At 34.0% G+C, this 8,309-nt stretch overlaps 1 long non-coding RNA gene across 1 annotated transcript; it reads right to left on the bottom strand.

The window, feature by feature from the left end:
* Window positions 1-612: 612 nt before the first annotated feature.
* LOC143045868 (uncharacterized) lies at window positions 613-7,797 on the bottom strand. Its single transcript, XR_012969037.1, has 2 exons — window positions 7,574-7,797; window positions 613-6,869 (listed from the first exon to the last, which is right to left on the bottom strand). It is a non-coding gene; the product is annotated as an uncharacterized LOC143045868 (long non-coding RNA).
* Between the last annotated feature and the right edge of the window lie 512 nt (window positions 7,798-8,309).

Genomic DNA, 8,309 nt, shown 5'->3' with positions numbered 1-8,309 from the left:
ACGTACGTCCATGGTTACAAGTAGAATATAAAATGAAGTGGTTATAGCGCATTAAATTACAAACAATCAATATTTCAAAAATGCAGTCTCATCATTTTATGCCATTTATATCAATACATTTTGCATTAAAATCTTTTATCTTGAATAATGCAGTTAGGTAAAATTAAACAAATATTTGGAATTAAGAATTGATACTAGTACTCTAAATCCGAAGAGTATTAGTACAGAAGCGTATTAGCGCCACACATTTTTATTTTTTGTTTTTCTTCCTATCTTATCGTTATAACACAAACCTTTGCGAAATAACACAAACATGTGCGTTCTAACACAAAGTGATCTTAGCGATATAACGCAAATCTTTGCGAAATAACGCAAACCTTTGCAATACAACGCTAACCTTTGCGTTATAACGCAAATATCTTGATTGCAATCATTCATTAAGTTTTGTATAAATGTCCGTCTGTCATTCATTTCGGTTGTAATTTACTAGTAGATAAAAAAAAAAGATACAAACAAGGCCAAAATCATTATAATAAATATGCATAGGAATAATTGAATATTTGAAGTACAATTATACTTATCCTCGAGGCCCAAAACATAACAAATAGATAATAAGGTTTTGGCAGTATTTGGCCACAGCTTTATCTTGAATAAAATATAACATATATGATATATAATATGTATTTAAATTGGCAATCTTGCTCTGAAATATATTTATCAATGTCTGTATTTAATATATATGTAAATTATAATGTGGCTACCGCAAATTATGGCAAACCACTAATATAAATATATTTAAGTAATATGTCTGGTACGAGAAGTTGACTGATGAGCCCTGGTAATCAGAGGCTATCATTACTGTTCACTGAATATATGAATGTTAAATCCAGCGCAGCGAAATGTGCCAAATGTGCTCTGCCAATGTCCACTTTTACATCTACATTGTGTTCACTAGTTGTCTCCTACTCTCCCATCTCAGTACCATTAGCAGAATTAAGCTGAAATATAAACTTAAAAGCAGTATCTGGTTTCTTACTTCCATTCAGAACAAATACACATGTAACACAAAATTAATTTACATTGGGAGGGTGGTGGGTTTTTTAAGAAGATTATTTTCTCGTCCAATTTTCGTCTGCTGCAATCTTGCCGACGTATTTCGAAAAGACCAAAGCGAGGTTACGATCAAACTAATAAACACAAATGTTAAATACCCAACAGTGAACCACCACCTGCCCAAATTAAAATCTTCGAGTTTGTACCCAATGGATAACGGGCTTTAAAATTGTAGATTTTAAATCCTTTTATCCTCGAGGCCCAAAACATAACAAATAGATAATAAGGTTTTGGCAGTATTTGGCCACAGCTTTATCTTGAATAAAATATAACATATATGATATATAATATGTATTTAAATTGGCAATCTTGCTCTGAAATATATTTATCAATGTCTGTATTTAATATATATGTAAATTATAATGTGGCTACCGCAAATTATGGCAAACCACTAATATAAATATATTTAAGTAATATGTCTGGTACGAGAAGTTGACTGATGAGCCCTGGTAATCAGAGGCTATCATTACTGTTCACTGAATATATGAATGTTAAATCCAGCGCAGCGAAATGTGCCAAATGTGCTCTGCCAATGTCCACTTTTACATCTACATTGTGTTCACTAGTTGTCTCCTACTCTCCCATCTCAGTACCATTAGCAGAATTAAGCTGAAATATAAACTTAAAAGCAGTATCTGGTTTCTTACTTCCATTCAGAACAAATACACATGTAACACAAAATTAATTTACATTGGGAGGGTGGTGGGTTTTTTAAGAAGATTATTTTCTCGTCCAATTTTCGTCTGCTGCAATCTTGCCGACGTATTTCGAAAAGACCAAAGCGAGGTTACGATCAAACTAATAAACACAAATGTTAAATACCCAACAGTGAACCACCACCTGCCCAAATTAAAATCTTCGAGTTTGTACCCAATGGATAACGGGCTTTAAAATTGTAGATTTTAAATCCTTTTATCCTCGAGGCCCAAAACATAACAAATAGATAATAAGGTTTTGGCAGTATTTGGCCACAGCTTTATCTTGAATAAAATATAACATATATGATATATAATATGTATTTAAATTGGCAATCTTGCTCTGAAATATATTTATCAATGTCTGTATTTAATATATATGTAAATTATAATGTGGCTACCGCAAATTATGGCAAACCACTAATATAAATATATTTAAGTAATATGTCTGGTACGAGAAGTTGACTGATGAGCCCTGGTAATCAGAGGCTATCATTACTGTTCACTGAATATATGAATGTTAAATCCAGCGCAGCGAAATGTGCCAAATTGTCCGATAAGATCAGGGTAACAACTTGATCTGATTGGACAACCGCCACTGAAAAGAGGGGGTGTAGCTGCGCGAAGCTGTGCCAAATACAATTTAATATATTAACTTTCAAGTTACTTCCTAGTAACTTACTTGAAACGTCAGATATAAAATGTTAACATAACAGTTGTATCTATTTACAGTCGGGGAAGGTTAAATTAATGCCAAGATTCCTGATGATCATTTCTAATCCTCCCTGGAGGGTATTCAAAAAAATGTTATTTCCCAAAGACGTCAAATGCACTCCATCTTTCATTAAGAATAATTCATTAGCCTTTATATCAGGGTAACGGAGGTAACAACCATCTGTTTTGGTTAAAAATGATGCTATAGAGGTATTAACCCTCATTCTACATTTTTCCATGGCATTAATATTGTCAGAGTAACGCCAACTTGATCTCGGAATAATTTGAGACCAGACAAAAACTGTGTCCAACATCAGTTGACGCATCCAACTGAACTGTTTCCTTATTAGTTCACAAAGAGTTTTTGAACTTTTTTCCCCTATATCATTGCCTCCAATATGTAAAACTAATATAGTTGGCGGATCTTCATATTTTAACATGGTTCTTATTTGTTGTTTCATGTCCAGCACTTTACCTCCACATTTTCCCTGCCACCAAATATTTACTCCCATCCTCTGCAGCCCCAAGTTTACCCCTCCCGGTCTTCCTCTGGCTTCCCCAAAGGCATGCTTAATAATCGAGGATCCAACGATCCAAACTGTAGCATGTCCTGCAATTCTTAGAAAGCAATTATTACTTGCTTATATTGATGCAGGACATACCATTTATTTACATAATACAATATTATTTAAATGCCAGCTCAAGACTGCATTACAAAATAAGCAAATATAGAAACATATTTACACAAATAAATGTACATATATGATGTTCAGGCATTTAAATCCTAATGTAACGCAAAAAGGCCTGTGACTTCCAACGTCCCATTTCTTTAATTTGTTCATCAGAAATACCTTCTAATGCACATGTAGTTGCCATGCCAATTCTAAAGGAATGGGACTTAAATCCATTGTTTTCTATACCAATTACTGACAGAGACCTTTTTAATAATGCTGAAAACTGGTATCTTGTAAGGGGGGATCCATCAAAATGACAAAATAAAGGTCCCAGATAAGGTGGGCGAACTTTAATAAAATTAGCCATTATTTGTACTGGACATACATTTTTGTTTTTCTGCTTAGAAATAACGATTGTTGTTCCAGAACCAAACTGATCAGTTTTAGATGACGTCAATAAAACCTCTAATCTTGCATCACAAAGCTTTATATTTTCAAATTTTACAGTATGCATCTGCTTATTTTTACAATCAACTGTTATTTCACCTACTCTCATAAAACCATGAAAGGCTAGCGAAAATGAAGCCATAAACAGTTTTGTCTCATACCCGTTTTTGCAAATCACCGCCAGTGACCTCAATAATTTTTCCAATATATCTCTCGTTATGGGTAATCTAGTGTCCTTTTGATTTGGGCCCCCCAACCTTTTTATTCCTTCAATCAATTTTCTGACAACAAATTTCTGTGTATTGTCTTCTAAATTGTTGATTTTATTAAAATAACTTAAGCCTGAAATATAGCCAGATACTGTTGAGTGGGACAATTTCTTTCTAAACATATAAACAATGAATGATGTCAAGTCATCAAGCGGAATAGGCCAGACATCAGAAAAACCATGATTTTCTCTGAATTTAACAAATATGTCCATGCTATGCAAATATGCTTTCTGTGTACTGGGTGCTAATGAATTTATAAGTAAATGATTCATTTCAGTTCTGAAATCATCGACAGGAATTCTTGTGGGATTGCTGCTGGAGAACTGTCTGCATTCGGGACCAAGTCCATAAAACGTTGTTCCTGAAATCGAGAAAGAGCATCTGCGATTGCATTATGCTCACCCTCAATATGTTGTGCCCTAAATTGTATGTTATTGTTCATAGTGAGAAAAACTAGTTGTCTTATCAATATCATAACTCTCTTTGATTTTGATGTTCTTTTGTTCACAATGCTTACTAATGCCTGATTATCTATTCTCAACAGAATCTTTTTATTTCTAAATGAACGACCCCATATCATGAACGACAGCACGATGGGAATAAGCTCCAAACATGTTATATCCAATAAAATGCTAGTATCAGCCCAACTACTTGGCCACTGGTATTGTACCCAGTGACCTTGAAAATAAGCTCCACAACCTAATAAAACATTACCTGCACTATCAGTGAATAATTCCAGACTTTCATTAGTCGACCAAAATCTATCAGGAAAATAACACTGACCATTGAATTGATCTAGAAAATTTAGCCAAACTCTAGCATCTGCTTTGACCTCTGAATTCAATCTGACAGTATAATAAGGCTTTCCATTCTTAACTGAAGCTATCAAATCGTAAAAACGACGAATAAAAGCACGGGCTGATATAATAGCCCTTGAACAAAATGCCATTAAACCAGTAATTGATTCAAGTTCCTTCAGTGCCATTTTCTTTTTCGACAAGACCTGATCAAGCATAAATTTAAGTTTATCCAGTTTTTCAGGGGGGATTCTAACCAACATAAGTACTGTGTCAATTTCAAGGCCTAAAAATGTGATACATGTGGTAGGACCTACTGTTTTATTCTCTGCTAGTGGAACACCTAGCTGCCTACATACTTCATTAAAAGTGTCCATCAAAATGGTACAATTATCCGTTGAACTTTCACCAGCAAAGAAAAAGTCATCCAAATAGTGGTCTAAAGTCTCAATGCCAGCTTTCAATGCAACTGTTTTATGCAAAAAAGTGGCAAATTTTTCAAAGAGGGCACATGATATAGAACAGCCTTCAGGCAGACATTTATTAATATAATATTTCCCATCAAAGAAAATTCCCAGAAGGTCAAAATCAGCTGGGTGAACCAATAAAATTCTAAAGGCCTGACTAATGTCCATTTTTGCGCAAAGCACGTTATTTCCTAATTCAGAGATCATCCCAACCACTTTATCAAAAGAAGAATACTTTACTTTACAAATTTCTGGATCAATGAAATCATTCACACTCCAGTTTAGAGGATATGACAAGTGAGTTATAAGACGCCATCCACCGTCATTTTTTGAAACTACCCCAATAGGAGATATTCTTAAAGTTGAAATTGGTATTTTTGAAAAGGGGCCCAGCATTCTACCAAGATGCACTTCTTTTTGTAATTTTAAATTCGTTTCAGTTTTGTGAACTTCTGCCGAAATGAGATTGCTTGCAAAACTCGAGATCCTTGGACCAGTATAGTTTAATCTAAACCCCTCTATAAATCCCAATAATAACATTGCTGCATCAGTTTTGTTTTCATAATTTGACAGTAATTCTCTTAAAGATTTAATTTTGACTGGGGTTTTGCCTTTGTCCCATAAATGCTCCAGGAGAACGGAATCTTGTGTTATTTTGCATTTGCCTAGGTGCAAAGGGTTGAAAATTAGATGCTGTTTTTTGTGGTGCTTGAGGCCGGGCTGATCTGAATCTCTGAACAATCCCAGGTGACTGAGGATTATTAGAGTTAGTCACTTTGCTATTAGTGCAATATATAACCGGATGTACCCCACTGCATTTTAAACAAGCATGTTTGTATGTGCAATATTGTTGGGTGCACGTCCCATTATAATTATATGCATAGCATTTAAGAAAATTGTTTGTTGGTTTTTGTGCAATATTGAACTCTGGCCCATTAATTGGACCTGCTGGTTGCATATACAATAACCATAGCTCAGTGTCTATGACAGACCAGGATCCAGCAGGCTCCTGTGATCTACGTAGTCTAAACTGTTCATCATACAATTTCCATCCTAAACCTGCATAGCGTTTAGCCCCTAACCTGACAGTTTGCATATACTTCAACAGTTCTTGGAACTGAGATGTATGTATAGTACAATAAATACTGATATATATTAAAAAGGCATCCGTCCATATACCTATTGTGTTAATTCTTGTATCCTGTTGCTTAGGTTGTAATATAATCTGTCCCTGATTAAATGTAAGTGTTTGATTCACTCCTGTTATGTTTTGTGAATTATTTAACAAACTGCCCATATCTACATATTCCCCATTTATTACTTTTTGTTTGACATTTTGCGATACGTTTCGCGCTATGTCATCTGACGCCTTAACCGTTTCAATGGGTAAGGCATAACCTGTGTTAATTAGGGATTGGTGTAATGTTGTATTACCTGGAGCAGGGTAAATTGTTTCTGCTGGCAGTGTTGCTGGGATCATTATTGGACTGTGTGGTAGTACATTAGTTGTCACTGTGTTTGAGCCGAGCTGTACAGGTGGTGTTCCACTTGTTCTAGGTAATCTATCTGCAATATTAGCAGTCGCCTCTTCCTGTTGCTGTTTCGACTTCTTTGCAGCAGCCGCTGCGCCTCCATTATTTGCCCTGCTTGTCGGCACCCTTTTTCTGCCGGACCTCCTATACATGATCTGAAACTTAAAGTGTATGTGTTATCTTCATTCAAATACATGTGCTTTACCTTATATATATATATATATAAAATATTAAAAGTGAATATCCAAAAACATACGTATTTCACAAATCTCTCTCCGATTATATGCCTATAGTTTGCTCTTTCGTGTTATTCTCAGGATATATAAACTAAGAATCAATTACTACTTACTAAAATGATTGTTTTGCCATTTGTGCAAATCCGAAACATACGAGTTTATCAAAGCCGGTTCCGGTTTTTATGCCCACCGTTAACCGGAAGTTTGTCATTACAAGTTTGTCAATAAATAGAGTCGAAACACTCAACTTTTTGCTCATTTTTGTCCTGTATTTAGATGAACTAAGTTATCGACTGCATCAATTTATATGCTGACAATAAGCTATTTCAAAATTTCATTGTGAAAATATTTGGTTGATTTGAAAACCCCTTATATCACTAAAGTACGGCAATAACAGTTATAAATTCCTTCACATTTTCAAATTGCATAAAAATATAATGTCTAACACAATCTTGGTTTGATTTATTTTTGGCTGTGACCGTTTACTTAAATTCGACATTCATTTGCACATTAAATTTTTGTATGTTTTTAAATGTCGTTTTTAACTAAAACTTCAAGACATCGGGATTAAATCGATATCAATCCGTCTTTATCGTATATCAAAATAAACTTATAGCCCTTTATCAAACCTATTTCAGGTGTTATTTCAACTTTTTTAAGAAGATTATTTTCTCGTCCAATTTTCGTCTGCTGCAATCTTGCCGACGTATTTCGAAAAGACCAAAGCGAGGTTACGATCAAACTAATAAACACAAATGTTAAATACCCAACAGTGAACCACCACCTGCCCAAATTAAAATCTTCGAGTTTGTACCCAATGGATAACGGGCTTTAAAATTGTAGATTTTAAATCCTTATAAATTAAAACTGAGTTGTGCATCAGAAAAATATATCATTTAACAAGAAAATAGATATAGTATAGTATATAGGAAAGATCAAGAATAATGTCATACAATTTGTGAAACATCATAGTCAAATAGACAAAATGATATTTTTGCTTTAAAATGATTTATTAATAAGGAAACATTTTTTTTTTATTTTGAAGCAAAAATCTCAGAATATGATAAAGATTTTTTGATAGAAAGTTATTGAATTTTCATTTCAATATAGTTAAGTATTTTTAAGATGCCTGGGTAGCAATTTGAATGGAGAGAACATAATTTTATTAATTAAACATCTTAATTCTTTACATTCACTATCAAAGGGTAGCTTGTTTGAATCTAACCTACTTTACACAGTTCTCAAAGAGAACTTACTTTGGAAGTATATTTATATTCGGTTATAGCTATATTAGCAGGATTCATTGATTTTTTTCTTCGGTATACCCTCAATTTTCTCAATTTTCTTGGTAATATATATACTAGT

Source organism: Mytilus galloprovincialis, chromosome 9 (assembly GCF_965363235.1).
Source record: "Mytilus galloprovincialis chromosome 9, xbMytGall1.hap1.1, whole genome shotgun sequence".
Taxonomy (NCBI): Eukaryota; Metazoa; Mollusca; class Bivalvia; order Mytilida; family Mytilidae; genus Mytilus; species Mytilus galloprovincialis.
Note: the sequence above shows the minus strand (reverse complement) of the source record. Positions and strands in the feature narration are given on the sequence as shown.